This window comes from Lycium ferocissimum, chromosome 10 (genome assembly GCF_029784015.1).
Source record: "Lycium ferocissimum isolate CSIRO_LF1 chromosome 10, AGI_CSIRO_Lferr_CH_V1, whole genome shotgun sequence".
In the NCBI taxonomy this organism is placed as follows: domain Eukaryota; kingdom Viridiplantae; phylum Streptophyta; class Magnoliopsida; order Solanales; family Solanaceae; genus Lycium; species Lycium ferocissimum.
The window spans coordinates 63770178-63786722 of record NC_081351.1 but is presented as its reverse complement, the minus strand read 5'-3'; the positions used below and the strand labels follow the sequence as shown (position 1 = coordinate 63786722).

Here is a 16545-nt window from a genome sequence, read left to right as displayed (position 1 = left end):
CAAAAACCATTTTTCTCCCCTGAACTCACTATGAGAACAGAAGAGAGAGAGAGAAGGTGAGAAACTGAAGACAAAAACACTTATTTACACGTGTCATGCAGTACAGGAAAAATTTTACAATGGGTGAGGCATAAATATGATAATGTGTAAGGGAGTATTTTATTACAATTATATTGTAGGCTCCAACACTTTGTGCTCTTCCTTCTCCTCTTTTCTTCTTCCACGTTTTTTGTCATTTCTCTCTCCTCTTTCCTATTTTTTCTCATTTTCTTTTTTTTCATCAATTTTAAAACAAATTCTATTATACTCAAATCAATTTTTTTAAAGATATTTTTCCATTTTATTATTTAGCTTTTCAATTTTTCTTAAAAAATCAGTTAAACTCTGTATAAGTTTAAAAGAAAATAATTGACACTCCCAAAAAAAATGTAAAAATTGATAACCAAAAATGAATGTAAGATACTTTTAAAAGTGAAAACACCTTAGGAAATTTATTGGAATTCTTTTTTTCCTTTTTCTTTTGGTATATATTATTCAAAGTTGCTACATTACACGTGCTCGAGAAATTCAAAGTTCTAAGTGTCATCAAAGTAGACCTTGAATTTAGTGGTGTGCAAAAATCGGTTTAATCGATAAACTGAACCGAAAAAAAAGTTATCTATTTAGCAATCTATTTGGTTAATGATTTTTTAAGTTTTATGGACTACCGGCTCAATTTCAAATTTTAAGTTCTATTAACAGTTAAACCGATAACCCAATGAGGACATAAGATCTTACTAAAATTACCTTTAGTAAGTATGTTTTAGTGATATTTTCTCCATGAAAGATGTAGGAGGCCAAACCAATTGTTTTCGAAGACAATTGGTTTAACAGGTAAACTGAACTAGTAACGTGTTTGAACCTATGTCCTTATTGGGTTATCGATTTACCGTTAATAGAACTTAAAATTGAAATCGATCAGTAGTCCGATAAAATTTAAAAAATCATTAACCAAATAGATTGCTAAGCCATTAACATTTTTCTGTTCAGTTTATGGGTTAAACCGATTTTTGCACACCCCTAAATTCAGGGCCTACTTTGATGACACTTAGGACTTTGAATTTCTCGGGTGTAGAATGTAGCAACTTTGAATTGAATACATACTAAAAGAAAAAGAAAACTCTTATGTAGCAACTTTGAATTGAATATATACAAACAAAAAAAAAAAAAAAAAAAAAAGAGAATTCCAATAAATTTCCTGTTAATAGAACTTAAAATTTGTAATCGAGCTGGTAGTCCATAAAACTTAAAAAATCATTAACCAAATAGATTGCTAAACCAATAACTTTTTTTTCGGTTTAGTTTATCGATTAAATCGATTTTTGCACACCACTAAATTCAGGGTCTACTTTGATGACACTTAGAACTTTGAATTTCTCGAGTACAGAATGTTGCAACTTTGAATAATATATACCAAAAGAAAAAGAAAAAAAAGAATTCCAATAAATTTCCTAAGGTGTTTTTACTTTTAAAAGTATCCTGCATTCATTTTTGGTTATCAGTTTTTACATTTTTTTTTTTTTTGGAGTGCCAATTATTTTCTTTTAAACTTGTACGGAGTTTAATTGATTTTTTAAGAAAAATTGAAAAGCTAAATAATAAAACGGAAGAATATCTTTAAAAAAATTTGATCTGCGTATAATAGAATTGGTTTTAAAATTGATGAAAAAAAAGAAAATGAGAAAAATAGGAAAGAGGAGAGAGAAATGACAAAAAACGTGGAAGAAGAAAGGAGGAGAAGGAAAGCGCATAAAGTGATGGGGCATCACACCGAGCTTTACTAGAGTGTGATGGGCACCCGACCCCATTTCGGAGCGAGCCGTGACTCTTATTACATATGTAAACTGCGTGAATCAATTAAGAATAAGATACGTGGTATACTCTCCATTTCTTTTTCTTTTTTTCATAAGTAAAGACTATCGTCATATGGGGCCGTGACACGAAAACATAACAACATATTATTTGGCAAAGCCGTCCACAAAGCGACACTCATATGACGCGACTCTGTCTGCAAAGTCTCTAACTCGAACATGACATCATAGCATAGGACTCTTGACGTGACCCTCGAGAGCAAATGGAGATGATAACTCCGGCCGGAACATCGTCTATAATAGCGTTCGATCATGCATGTACCGCGCGGCATGAAACGCGCTAGAAGAGGGGAAGTACGAGCAATGAGAGATGTAAGGCGTGAATAGTAACATAGTAAGTGAACATATGAACACGTATGGAAATATAGAGCATATCATAAGCATAAGATCGAGGTAACTCAGATTCGTGAATGCCTGGGAGGCGGATACCATACATGCTTGTTTTTTGTTTTTTGTTTTTTTGAAAAAGAGAACATTTCTTTTCATAGACATAGAAAAATAGACTTTGTGTCATATCATGTTATAGCATATCATAGTGTATCATAGTATCATAGCGTGTCATAGTATATCTTCTATCATAGCATGTCGTAGTGTATCATAGTATCATAGCACCGAATTTTCTTTTCGCCCATCAATTGCGCCGAAATACTCGGCCGCCCATAAATCCCGCGTTCGGCATTATACTCGGGATGATAAATTTGGCAATGAAACATATTCCTTCCCATTTTATGTATCCTACCCCGCCCCCATGTACATATTCATTTTTCATATCCGTATGTTATATAAGCATGCGGGGAGAGCCCTTAAATCATGTATCCGTCGGAGTGACGTAAGGTCGGGAACCTCCCATTATATTATAGAATAACTATGGGCGCTTGTCTCGCCTTGAAGGAATGGTTAATATAAGGCGAGACTATTAGTGGAGAGTAATATCATGAGAAAATATAAAACGGAGATCGAGAGGGCATCGTTTCATTATACTTGGAGTCTTTAAAGGAAAACATTATTCATGAGTAGAGTTGAGAATTCAAGAAATGAGCTTAACGTTCTCGTCTCGTCACGGAATCATAGACTTGGAACCTTTAATATAGAATCATCATGGACATAGTTATCGTAAACATTTTCTTTGACATCATCCATGTCATTGTAAAACATGTTCATAGCCATCGCTAAGAATATCCTCGTTGGCATAGTTATAGTACTTGTCATTTGATGACGGAATAAGGATCAAAAAAGTTTCCATCGGGTTACCTTCAAGATAAGTCAAATGGTACAATAAGGAAAATCCGAACAAAAAGGTCAAATGAGGCGGCGTATCAAATTTACGTATATAATAATTTATGGCGTCACTTGTGAGGATCTTAGGGTAATCGGGTCCTATTTGTGTAAGTTACGGATGTTTAGGAAGTTTTCCAACATTTTGCGCAATTTCTAATTCAACGAATGAATAGTAGTTAATTTCAATCTCGGATTTACGGGAAAGGAATTGTCCCCGAGACCCGTGTCCAAATCTTACTCCAAGACATGCCAAGAAAGAAAAGCTAAGCCTTACATACCTTTTTCCGCTCCAAATTCGAGTTGCAAATCCAAAATCTACGATTTTGGTCGTATTGCCAAACATTGATTAGTGCATTTAGAATTGGATTCTTAAAATGACACTTGGCTACCGAAATTTTGGTAAAGCACTTCCCCAAATACATTATTCCCAAAAATCATCTTGGCCAATTCCTTAACAATTGAATTCAATTACCAAACTATCAACCATAATATCACAACCATACTAACAACTTCCAATTTCAATCCAAGATACGTTATAACAACTCAATCAATTTACTACTTCTTTCAAAATCTTTTAACTCCAATAAAACAATAGCAACCTTATAATATATGTTCAACATCACCACACTAATATCCTTGTCTTCCATACAAGTAAGAACATAATATTCAATTTACATATACTTAACCACAAGTCTCGGCCTCTACGTTTCATAAGATTAGCTTTTTATTGGCAATATAGAATCCACAACACAACAACAACCAAAACATGCGCCAAAATTGACCGTTTGAACACCACACTACACGGCCAACAGAGCATACACAACTACATCCTCTCCAAAATCATTCAACTTCCATTATCAACACCACATTCACAACAATAACAACCAAAAATAAAATTAATTCATCATTTCTACACAACAATTACTCCTGTTAATAACACTACATTATCCATATTTTCCATGAATTTTTCCATGTTTTCTATTTATTACCCAACAAGCAACACATCACATAAAATGAACTCAATCTTTTACACAACACAACATAGCTCAACTATGCATATACAACCACACACGCATTCGCCTGTGCAACACATGAATTTCATTCTTTTCCATACTTCAACATGCATAACTATCCATAAAATATAAAAGAGAATTAGTTCTTACCTTTTTCCTTGACTTCTCATTTGACTATGATGTAACTTGCAACAAAGAGGGGTTTCTTGCTGATACTTGTACCATGTTAAAGAGGACCTTAAATTTAGTAAGAATAAAAAGGAAATTATTTTTTTGATCAAGAATTCAAAGGGGTGATTTCTTAGCCCTTTCCGAATAGCTAGGCTTGTTTTTCTCCCTTCTTTTTTTTTTTCTTTGTCTTGAATTAGAAGGTGAACTTATATATATATCTTCACCATTTTCCATATTTGCATCTTAGTCCCCCAATTATGATCACATGCCCCCTTTCTTTTCTCTTAGAGTTTTCTTCCTTTTTCTTTTCTCTTTTTAAATTTCCTCGCTTGGTCAGAGAAGACCAAGTGTCTTCTTTTTATACACCTTATTCCATCTATGTTTACACTTTTCCCCTTCCTTATGAAATGGCCACATGCTCCTTTCTTTATTTATTCATCTTTTCTAGAATTTGCAAAATTACCATTTTACTAGCCTTCCACATTATTCCCATGATTGCCATTTTGCAAATTTTCCTTTTCATTCTTAACCTTTCTCAATATTTCCTACTACCATTACCCACAAATAATATTCATAACCAACTTGCTCATTAATGTAATTTTGGAAACGGTCTTTTAACTTCTTGCAACTATATATCTCGAATTATCCGAACGTGCGAAATACGGGCTATAAACAATATAATTATAATAAAATACTCCCTCACACACCATGTCATATTTATGCCTCACTTATTGTAAAGTTTTTTGTAGTGCAGCAGTGGTTCAGCCCAAATTTACGGTACAATAGATGTTGCTTTTGGTACAGCTTTTTAATGCAGTGTTCGTCCATGTCTTGTTGGCCTTTAAAATTACTAGCAAACTATGATGTACGGGGCCCAACATGATTAATTTGGCTACTCACTTTAGTTAGTCTTTATGGTTTGTATATTTTGCAAAGGATACTGCGATTTTCTTTAGCGAGTCTCCATATTTTTTTTTCTTTTCCTCTTATTTTTCCCCTTAATTTCTTAATTATTGTTAAAATTTGTCTTATTTTGGTTATGTCCGCCTCTTTTTATATTTAGTAAGACAATTCAAATATCCTACATGTCAAGTTTATAATCACAAGATTCAAAGGATATTTTATTATTTATACACATTTTTAATTTAGAACCACAAGATTCAAAAGTCTATCTTTATTTCTTAAACTTCGTGTCTACTCAAACGTAGACATTTAAATTGAGACAGAGGGAGTATATGCCAAATGAAGGAAATGAAAAGACAATTGAGATACTGCGGACACGTGGGGACTTAAAAAGTAAACACACAAGAGGTAGTATTAATGTTAAACTTCTGAAATGTACACATGTTAGTCCCGACTTAGAGTATAATTTTAGTTGCTTTTTGCACAACTTATTGTTCTTTGTGTTCGTCTACCTTGCGCGTTTGTTGTTAAAAATAAAAATAAAATTATCTTATTTTAGTTATGTCCGCTTTTTTTTATATTTAGTAAGTTGACAATTCAAATATCCTACATGTCAAGTTTATAATCACAAGATTCAAATGATATTTTATTATATTATACACATTTTTAATTTAGAATCACAAGATTTGAAAGTTTATCTTTATTTCTTAAACCCCGTGTCTAGTCAAACGTAGACACTTAAATTGAGACAGAGGGAGTATATGCTAAATGAAGGAAATGAAAGGACATTTAAGACACTGCGGACCCGTGGGGACTTAAAAAGTAAATACACAAGAGGTAGAATTAATGTTCAACTTCTGAAATGTACACATGTTAGTCATTTCTTAGAGTACAATTTCAGTTGCTTTTTGTACAATTTATTATTTCTATGTTCATCCACCTTAGGCGTTTATATATATATATATATGGAAAAATGGACGTATATTTTTAGTAATGTGACCAAGTAATATGGGACGAAGAAAGTACTTTATTTATTAATTCTTAAAGAACGTGAAAAGTCAAGTATAGTTAATGTGGTCAAGTAATATGGGACGAAGGGAGTATTTCATTTATTAATTCTTAAAGATTATGAAAAGTCAAAAGGAAAAAAGTAAAAGTACACGGAAGAAATAAATATGTGTCGGAGAATTAAAATTGAAGTACACACATGTATATATGAGAAGAGAATAAATATTCAGTAAGCACGTGAAAAGTAAAAAATGAACAGGTAAAAGTGCACGGAGGAAATAAATATGTGTCGGAGAATTAAAATTGAAGTGCATACGTGTATACATGAGAAGAGAATAAATATTCAGTACTATGACATATGTCCACGTGGGATTTATTAATTCTTAGAGAACGTGAAAAGTCAAAAGTGAAAGTACACGGAGGAAATAAATGTGTCAGAGAATTAAAATTGAAGTGCATACACATATACATGAGAAGAGAATAAATATTAAGTATTATGACATATGTCCACGTGGGATAAAAAAGTAGTTGATTAAAGTGTACAAGTTATATAGCTTTTGGTACAAGCATTTATTGCGTGTACAATTTATAAAGCTTTTGGTACAAGTACTTGATCTTTGTGTTGGTCCTCCTTTGGCACTTATATATAATATAAAAATATAATATAAATAATAAATAATAGAAAAGAAATATGACATATGTTCACGTGGGATAAAAAAGTAGTTGGTTAGAGTGTACAAGTTATATAACTTTTGGTACAAGCATTCATTGCGTGTGCAATTTATAAAGCTTTTGGTACAAGTACTTGATGCTGTGTTGGTCATCCTTTGGCACTTATATATAATAGAAACTAGAGAAGTCATGGCCCAACATGCTTGATTTTAATGTAATCCAGATTTTATTATAACAATACAACTTAATCAGTTTAACACATTTACCCAGATGCCTTTGTACTAACATGGGTAAAACATGACATTTTCATGTACAAGTGCGAAAGAGAGAAGCTCATATACCTTCGAATAATATTGATCGTATTATTCTAGTCTTACGTGTTTCAAGATAAATAAGGCCAAACACGAATTCGTACTGAAATTTAAATAGATACTAATAACCAATAGTCTATGTACAATATGTGCATAATTGGGTATTTTTTTATTACAGTAAATGCATAGCACCACCCATGAATCTAACATTATAGTCTATAGAAATATGAACTACATATCATAGAATGTGCTATTAGATTTTCTCTGCACTTTGGCATAGACCAGTAGTACTCAACGCTATCCTTCAACCAAAATATTCAGCACGGGTCCAACCTAAATGTCCTGTAGGTGATATCTTGCTAACTTGTTCACTTTCTCGATCCCTATAAGATCAACATATTCACTGCATAGATATTCAACAGTTGTGAATTAGACAGAATACAAATCTGTTGCTTAGCAAAAGAGGATTACATGCAAGTATCACTAAAGTTATCCTGACTGAACTTATTTAACTTTAAGAGGTTCAAATATCAATTAGATACTAATTCTTATAGCACCTCTAAGTAGTCTAAACAAGATTTCGGAGAAAACAGGGAGAAATTATAGAATACATTTTATATATGAAGTAGTAGCAGATACAGATTACAGGCCATGGTGCTAAAAAAAAAAAAATCTTGGAGGGATGACATTCAGATTTAGTACCTGAGTGTAAGGTAACACACGAGTGACATAAGCATACTTCTTCAGTTTCTCCTGCTGTGCCTGGATATCTTTTTTAACTTCATCAGTCTCATATTTCTTGGAGTATTTCATAAAGGCCTACTTCTTGGACTTGCACCAGTTCTTGGTAGAGGGTACCTTCATTGAAAAAGAAGAAAGCAAATGAAAATCGCAGAAATAACTCTTTTTTTTTCACTGAGCTATCCCGGGATTGGGTGAATTAATTTATTTTGTTTATCAACCGAAAAGAGGGGAGAGACACCTAAACACTCTTCCGTGATAAGAATCTTGCTTCTGGACATTTTAGACCATCATATCCCAACTACTACCTTCTGGTAACTGATCAATTTAATGAAAATAGAACAATGGATCAAGATTCCAACAATTATATGTAGTACCGAAAAGAATATTGCATACCCTTTCCCCTATGTCGAGCAACTCTCTTTCTGGGTAGAAAGCCCAAAGACCCCTGTCTTGGGGGCTTGAACTTCCTATGAGACATTTCTCTCATCCTTCAGTCTGTAAAACACGGAATGGAAACAATCAGCTATATGTATAACATTCACCTCTATTATATCAAGCACTCAAACACTGGTTCATAGCTAGATAACCAATTTACTATGATATGGAGTTTCTCATGTTATAAGCTTTTGGTTGTCGATACTAATGTTTAGCTAATTTGAAAAGTAACATGAATGCAGCATAAAGCAATAAATGGTTGAAGTGATCATTGTAGCATTGTTGGATATCCATTAAGAGAACCGCCAGTGAGAATGGCCTGCAACGACTAATTTCTCTTAAATATCTTAGCTTTTGCATAATTTTCTTAAATCTAAATATACTCAAGAAATATTTCAACTATAATGTAAAATTACATACATTTTTGCATCCTTTAATCCTTTTGCTAGCAATCCTCAATTACTGCACCAAATATTCGTGTGCCTCTAAAATGAATATTGACAGTGTAAACAACATAGGATGCGAGCAAAGTTCCATGTCGTCTTGGCAAAATACATCAAGAAAAAATGGCTCAAACACGAAGACCTTTCAAGATTCAAATCCTTACCAACTGTGCCACCTGATTTTGGCAACTTAATTCTGGGATGTGAATACGAAGATAAAACACATACTTTATCTGTCTCAACATAAAGTAGATGTCTACCGTGAGGCTATAGGACGCTTCCACCTCACCTATATTTTTTGTTGTAATTGTTGTTGTTCCCAATTTAGTTAGAGCTTCAAAGTTGAGATTGTAAGAATTTTCCCAGGGCACCTGCATAAAAGTCCAAATCAATCTTACAAAATGTTGGAATTAGCCGAGGTGCGTCAAAGCTGGCCCAGACATCACGGTTATCCAAAAAAAAAAAAAAAGTTTCAATGGTGCTCATAGTCTATCCAAATTAATCTATACAGATGAAGAAGCTTCTGTTTTGATGTTTTAACGTTTTGGTGATTTGGTATTTTAATTTGTTCACATATAATCCGCATACTTATAAAATTGTTCTTACACTTAGAAGGGACAACTTTTCTCTTTATTTTCCTATTAGTTGATAATGTTTGCTGTTCATTAAAAGTTTAATGTACTATGCTTATTAAAATTGTAATTTGGTAAGTAGCTGGCATTTCTTTGCCATGAATATCAGATTTGAGTTGTTTAAGGCATATTGTCAAACAACTTGGCTGCATCAAATCTGTCTTTTTTCTTCACTAGTTATGTTCTAGTCAGAAATCCAATAATGCTGAGAGCGTGTACATATATGCACGTTTCCAAACATGCCTATGCTAATCAGATATGCGTAATCCAAGAAATTATCCAAAAGAATTTTTGTAGTATATAGAAGAGTGAGGAAAGATTTGTCAGAGATGCTATGACCCAGTGAATAGAAAAAAATAGCTCGGCATGTGAAACGTTTCCAATACAATAATGAAACTTACTAGAAAAAGAAGAAGTGGTGAAGCAAAATGGAGAAGCAACCACACCAAAGCACAAACAGGGAAAAGGGCCAACTGGTTGCAGGACAAAAACAATTGGGTTTATTCATGGAAAATGAGAAGACGGAAAACAAAAGGGATGGTACCGGAAGAAGGAGAACTCAAAGAGCAATCCTTGAGAATCTAGAGAAGAGAGTCATGTCTCTCTGTTGTTGCCTCCTTCTTGGAACAAAATATCTAATTATTCTAGAACCAAATTTAGCACAAGTGACATAAATTAGCTGTTAACCTGAGAAAGAGCCAATCATGGTCACTCGGGCTGCCGGTAGCACGGAAAATCAAACTGTAAAAGACGTGCATAAAGAAAATTAGAATTGAATACCAAAGGAGAAGAAAAATTTACCAGAGTTGAATACCAATAGCTAAGGCCAGAAGCATGAGAGAGAGAAGTATATGTCTCGGGCTTGGGTAGATTCTAAATTTGTCTATGGATACGAAGAAGAAAACGTGTATATAAGGTTAACAAATGTCCAATAATGCTGAGAGCGTGTACATATATGCACGTTTCCAAACATGCCTATGCTAATCAGATATAATCCAAGAAATTATCCAAAAGATTTTTGTAGTATATTTGTGAGGAAAGATTTGTCAGAGATGCTATGACCCAGTGAATAGAAAAAAATAGCTCGGCATGTGAAACGTTTCCAATACAATAATGAAACTTACTAGAAAAAGAAGAAGTGGTGAAGCAAAATGGAGAAGCAACCACACCAAAGCACAAACAGGGAAAAGGGCCAACTGGTTGCAGGACAAAAACAATTGGGTTTATTCATGGAAAATGAGAAGACGGAAAACAAAAGGGCTGGTACCGGAAGAAGGAGAACTCAAAGAGCAATCCTTGAGAATCTAGAGAAGAGAGTTTCAATTATTCTAGAATATTTAGCACAAGTGACATAAATTAGCTGTTAACCTGAGAAAGAGCCAATCATGGTCACTCGGGCTGCTGGTAGCACGGAAAATCAAACTGTAAAAGACGTGCATAAAGAAAATTAGAATTGAATACCAAAAGGAGAAGAAAAATTTACCAGAGTTGAATACCAATAGCTAAGGCCAGAAGCATGAGAGAGAGAAGTATATGTCTCGGGCTTGGGTAGATTCTAAATTTGTCTATGGATACGAAGAAGAAAACGTGTATATATAGGATTTGTAATTACAAATTTGTCCCAGAATAAACTTCATAATTACATGTTTGCCCTTGTTCGTCCTTCCCAACTCCCATTTTTATATATTAGTAACTAGTAAACTATGCCCGTGCAATGTACGGGGCCCAACATGATTAATCGCCATATTTAGTCAATTTAATTATTCGGAGAGACTTAGTCAGAAATTTTAAAACAAAAATGATTCAGGATATATCTTAACTAATCATTGACTAAATGGTAGAAGTTTAAATTAAAAAAATGGGAGTAATATGGTAAATCACATAATTTTAATCCCTAAGTAAAATTCTCAAATTGCTAAATGAAAATATAAAATAATAAATTTTGAAAAGGTGAAGAAACAATAACCAGAGAATTGCAAAGAAGAATAAAATAAGCAACAAAATGGAAAACTAAATATCAAAGAAAAGAGGAGCAATGAAAAATTTAAGAGTAGAAGCGATTAAGCGAAGCAGCAATCCACAAATGAAAATCCTTAGTGAGTCTCCATATTTTATTTCTTTTCCTCTTATTTTTCTCTTTAATTTCTCAATTGTTGTTAAAATTTGTCTTATTTTGGTTATGTCCGCCTCTTTTTATGTTTAGTAAGTTGACAGTTCAAATATTCTACATGTCAAGTTTATAATCACAAGATTCAAAGGATATTTTATTATATTATACACATTTTTAATTTAGAACCACAAGATTCAAAAGTCTATTTTTATTGTCTAGTCAGACTTAGACACTTAAATTGAGACAGAAGGAGTATATGTCAAATGAAGGAAATGAAAGGACAATTGAGACACTGCGGACACGTGGGGACCTAAAAAGTAAACACATAAGAGGTAGAATTAATGTTAAACTTCTGAAATGTACACATGTTAGTCCCTGCTTAGAGTACAATTTCATGTGCTTTCTATAATAGGGTAATAAAATGGAGTGTAGAAGTACAAAAATATGATAATGTAAAAGTGAAATACACGTGTACAGGTGGCAAACCAAGTAGTAGTACTTGTTAAATGAAGTGGACCCACAACTGGAAAAAAAAGGAAACAAATCAAGTATAATTGAAATAAGTCCAAATTTAGTGTACAACTCAAACAGCTTTTGGTACAATTTGTTGTTGCTTTGTTCGTTCCTCTTGGACACTTATATATATTAGAAATTATAGTAAAAAAAAATAGTAATATGCATAACAAATATTACAATATGGTTATTTCTTTATATCTACTGTTACGGTTCATTTTTACGCGGGTGCATAAAAGCTACTAAGAGGTTGTTAGTTCTCTAAATGGATTTTAGAATTTTTAGAGTTGCTACCTTATTTATTTAAAGGGAAATTAGGATAACCGGATTAAAAGGGTTTATCAAGAAAGAGAAAAATCCTTGTAGAACCAGAGTTCGAGGTAAGGATTCTGGTGATCCCCCAGTGAAGGTTTTAAGCACCCCACTATTAAGGATCCGTAGAATACGGTTGACCTACAAGCTTCAATGTGTGATTATTGTAATTACTTGCTTAAAAATGTTTAATTTATCGCAAATGTCATTCTTATCATAAATTCAAAATTCCAGCAAAATGTCCCGTTAGGAAAGGGGGTTTTGGTTTCGAAAATCCGTGTAGGTGTTCAACCACTTCATTTCTGGACCAAGACACATTCGGGATTTCTCCCAAGTAGAATCACTACTATTTTTGGTCCTAATGAGATGAGTTTAGTTCTTATAGGTTTTATTTACGTATATATAAGAAAGTATGGAGTATATCTCCCATTTTTATAATATAAGTATACAACAGGAAATTGAAGGTTTTATTAAGTCTATTTCGATTTATTGAAGCTCATAATCAACGACATTCCAACTTTTCAAAGCCATCTTACTCTTGAACCGGCCCAAGCATATCTCTCCTTGTTTTGAATCCTCAAGTTTTTGTTTTACTTCTCTAAAAAAATTGTCCAAGTTAAAGCAAATGAGTCCATTTTCTGATTCCAAAAACTGGGCCTTTCACATCTTTCAGCCCAAGTTGTAATCCGAAAACAGTCCTTAAATTCACCTTTTCCGATTCAGTCCAGTTTATAGCAAAAATCATACAGTCTTGTTTTTACTTTAAAAAAGACCCTTTGTGGGCTTAAGGCCCAGGACTTACTTCCGTTTTGATCCATTTTATATCAAGAATTACGCCAAGGGCGGAAGGCCCAAATTCATCATTTAGCTCATTGAAATTGTTTGGTCTACACCGAGTTATTAAACCAATTTAAAAATACAATTTGCTACCAATTTCATGCAAGGGGTATACTTAGCCAATTTAGAAAAATAATTTGAAGAAATTCCTAATAATACTAAGCATTTTCCTAAGTTCTAACATCCATAGCGTTTCAATATTCACATATGCTTGTTGCAAATACATTTACATCCCATAAAAGATAAATGAAAAGATAATAGTTAGCCTGGTGGGCCTACCTAAAGCCCACCAGTTAACTATTTTCACCCATAGTTGGGCCTTCAAGCAATATTAGCTTCCCTTTCATTATTTCTTTCGGACTCGATCAAAGGAAGGAGGTTGGGCCTTCAGCCCAACAGGTTTATGCGCGATTTGTGATGGCCCAAATGGCCCACGGGGAATCCCTTGCAAACAAGGAGAGGGGAAAAGGGAATATGGTTAGAGGGCATCCATACTCATTTTATCTAAATTAACAAGAATCATAAAGTAAAAACAGAACCAAATAAATCATGTACCCAGATACGTATATTAAATATACATGGGTTACGCTAATTAGTAAAATAACAAACAAGGTGAAGCCCAATATGATTCAGAATCTCAGAAGTAACAGGCCTAAGACATGTCAAACAATGAGAAAGACACAGAGCAAGCCCAAATGTCTTAAAATAAATAAAGAAAGCCTCAACAGGCCCGAAATACATCACAACAACAAAAGAAAGGTAAAGCAAGCCCAATTTCGTGTTTAAGATGGTAAAAGAAAGTAAATAGGCCCAAAAACAATATCAAAGTCCCATTTAACAGAATATACCATCCCATATACACATAGGTGTATACCGACTGGGTATATACAAAATATCCCGCATATATGCAGGCCTATTCATGCAACATACTCATGCAAGTGATGAAGGAAGTACATGTAATAACCCGACCGGTCATTATTTAATACTTCGCAAACCCGTACCCAATCTAGGCCGACGATCTTAAATGGTAAACCCTATGGGGTGTTTAAATGATTAATAGTGGGAAAAAAATCAATTTCGGAAAGAGTTAAAAATCGTGGGCCCGGGTGAGCCTAGTCCGCCACAGCGGACAGAATGCCGCTACAGCGGTCTCGCCATAGCGGACATGGTGCAGCCGCAGCGGTCTCGCCATAGCGGAACTGATGTCCGCCGCAGCGGACATCGCGGAACAGTGGACGCGTTTTTCCATACTTAGTTTTATATTTTACCCTTCTTTTTAATAAAAGACCCTTCAAGGCTGCAATAGGTTTTACATGAAGAAAAACCCTTGATACCAAGAAAAAGAGGCTCCTCCAATATTCTTCACATCTCCCCCTTCAACTATCATTTCTCATGGGTTCAGATAAGGGCTAGGAGGGCGAGTACTTCATGGAAATTCGAATAGCTGTTCGTCATCGAGGTAGGTTACGGTTTACTTGAGTTAGAATTTGATTAGTGAGTCACATATACGTATAGAATTGACGGGAGAATGCATGATTAGCTCTTCGGACACGGAGTTCGGATGGATAAGTTCATAATTTAACAGAAGTTGTGTATAGCTAGTAATTAGAATAATAACGAGTGTATAAATGGATACTAAGTCCTAAGGTGTGTTGATGCTGTGTGTTACGGACAGGAAGTGATTTCTTGTTGTTGTTAAAGAGGGTTATCCCGTAGGCTAGCATAATTATCCCAAGGCATATTTAATTTCCGCATTGATTGTCGAGTAAATTGCAATATTCATATGGCTATTCATTCTTGGCAACATAAAAGGGTTGCATTGGGTGAGTTGAAGTGAAGGCATAATAGTGATATGCCCGTCAAGGGAATATTTCATGACATTGATTTTATTCATTAGCATCGTTGCATATATATTTGCGTGTGGTTATGGAATAATGCATGAAGCAAAAGGTCTGAGTAAGTATCAGTTGTGCTATCCGATTTTATAGTCGAGTTGGGTGAATATGAGGTACTATTTGACAGCCAATCATTGGAAGTGATGTGAAATAGTTATATATATACATGTATGAACAAACACATTTGACCGGGGGTGAGGATGTGGCCTAGTTATGAGCTCGTGGTCCGAGGTTCATTTCGGAACGAGGGTACATGGACACCATGGGTTCCCTGCAGGTCATGTGTCACGACCCATTTCAGCCTAGGTCATGCGGGCACCTACCTTTCCCACCTCGGTAGGCGAACCCTTAACTCAATATTCACAATAATAGAAAATAGCGGAAGAAAGTAAAATAACGTAAGTCTTACAATATAATATAATGTTAACAAGTGTGGAAGTAAATGAAATCTACCTTAGTATCTCGTCTGGTCATACAAGAGCATCTAAATCCGAATACTAAAGGTCTGAATAATAATACATAAGTAGTCTCAAATCATGTCTCTGAATGGAAAGCAAGACATAAGTAATAGAAAAGTCTCCGAGGTCAGTCGACGCCATGCGCACCCTGAAAAACTCAAGTGGAAGGTCAAGAGTCGATCGCCACGAGTCGGAGAGAAGTAGATTCGACACGATACTGCGCATTCATAAAAGAATGCGAAGTGCGTGTCGGTACAAACAACGATCTTGGTAGGCATCATCAATCGACCAAGCATAGATAACACAATTCAGAAAATAAGTAGATAGCAAGGAATCCAACAAGTATAAGATAATAAGATCACAACCAAGTATTCGTCATCGCCTACGTAAAGCCTCTAAACCCAAGTACACCAAGTCCGAAATATGTATATATCCAATTCAATCATCAATCAATCAATCACCACGAATCGCAATCAAGCCAATGCAATGCAATGCAGTGCAATGCAATAATGGAATGGATGAGATGTAATGCCATGCAAATGAGGTGTACACATGTACTCCGGACGGAAATATCGACGTCTCGGTAGCACAACCCAGTGTGACTCGCGAAGTCTAAGTGCCACCCATCTCGGATCTTTGCCTAACAGACAAACGGGACCCTGGCTAATTGCTCACAGGGGGAGTCTCATCGGCACCACCCTGGGGGACCCACGGAGCCCATGCACTAACAATGATTTCGGAATAACATCGAAATCGCCCATGCAACACCGATGCTGGTATAGATCGTCGGTCATCAGCCTCTCACAATCACTTAAGTAAAAGAGTCGCTCAATCAACGATACCGGATACTTACCGGTTATCGGCCATGCATCATGAATATGAGGGAATGTATGCAATGCA

General features: G+C 34.7%; 1 long non-coding RNA gene across 5 annotated transcripts; it reads right to left on the bottom strand.

The window, feature by feature from the left end:
• Nucleotides 1–7337: 7337 nt before the first annotated feature.
• Nucleotides 7338–10393, bottom strand: LOC132032516 (uncharacterized). 5 transcript variants are annotated; one of them, XR_009408496.1, is made up of 4 exons: nt 10322–10393; nt 8606–9259; nt 7969–8505; nt 7338–7669 (listed from the first exon to the last, which is right to left on the bottom strand). It is a non-coding gene; the product is annotated as an uncharacterized LOC132032516 (long non-coding RNA). The 5 variants fall into 5 exon arrangements; XR_009408497.1 differs by having other exon boundaries at nt 10208–10328; XR_009408493.1 differs by lacking the exon at nt 10322–10393 and adding an exon at nt 9922–10193.
• Between the last annotated feature and the right edge of the window lie 6152 nt (nt 10394–16545).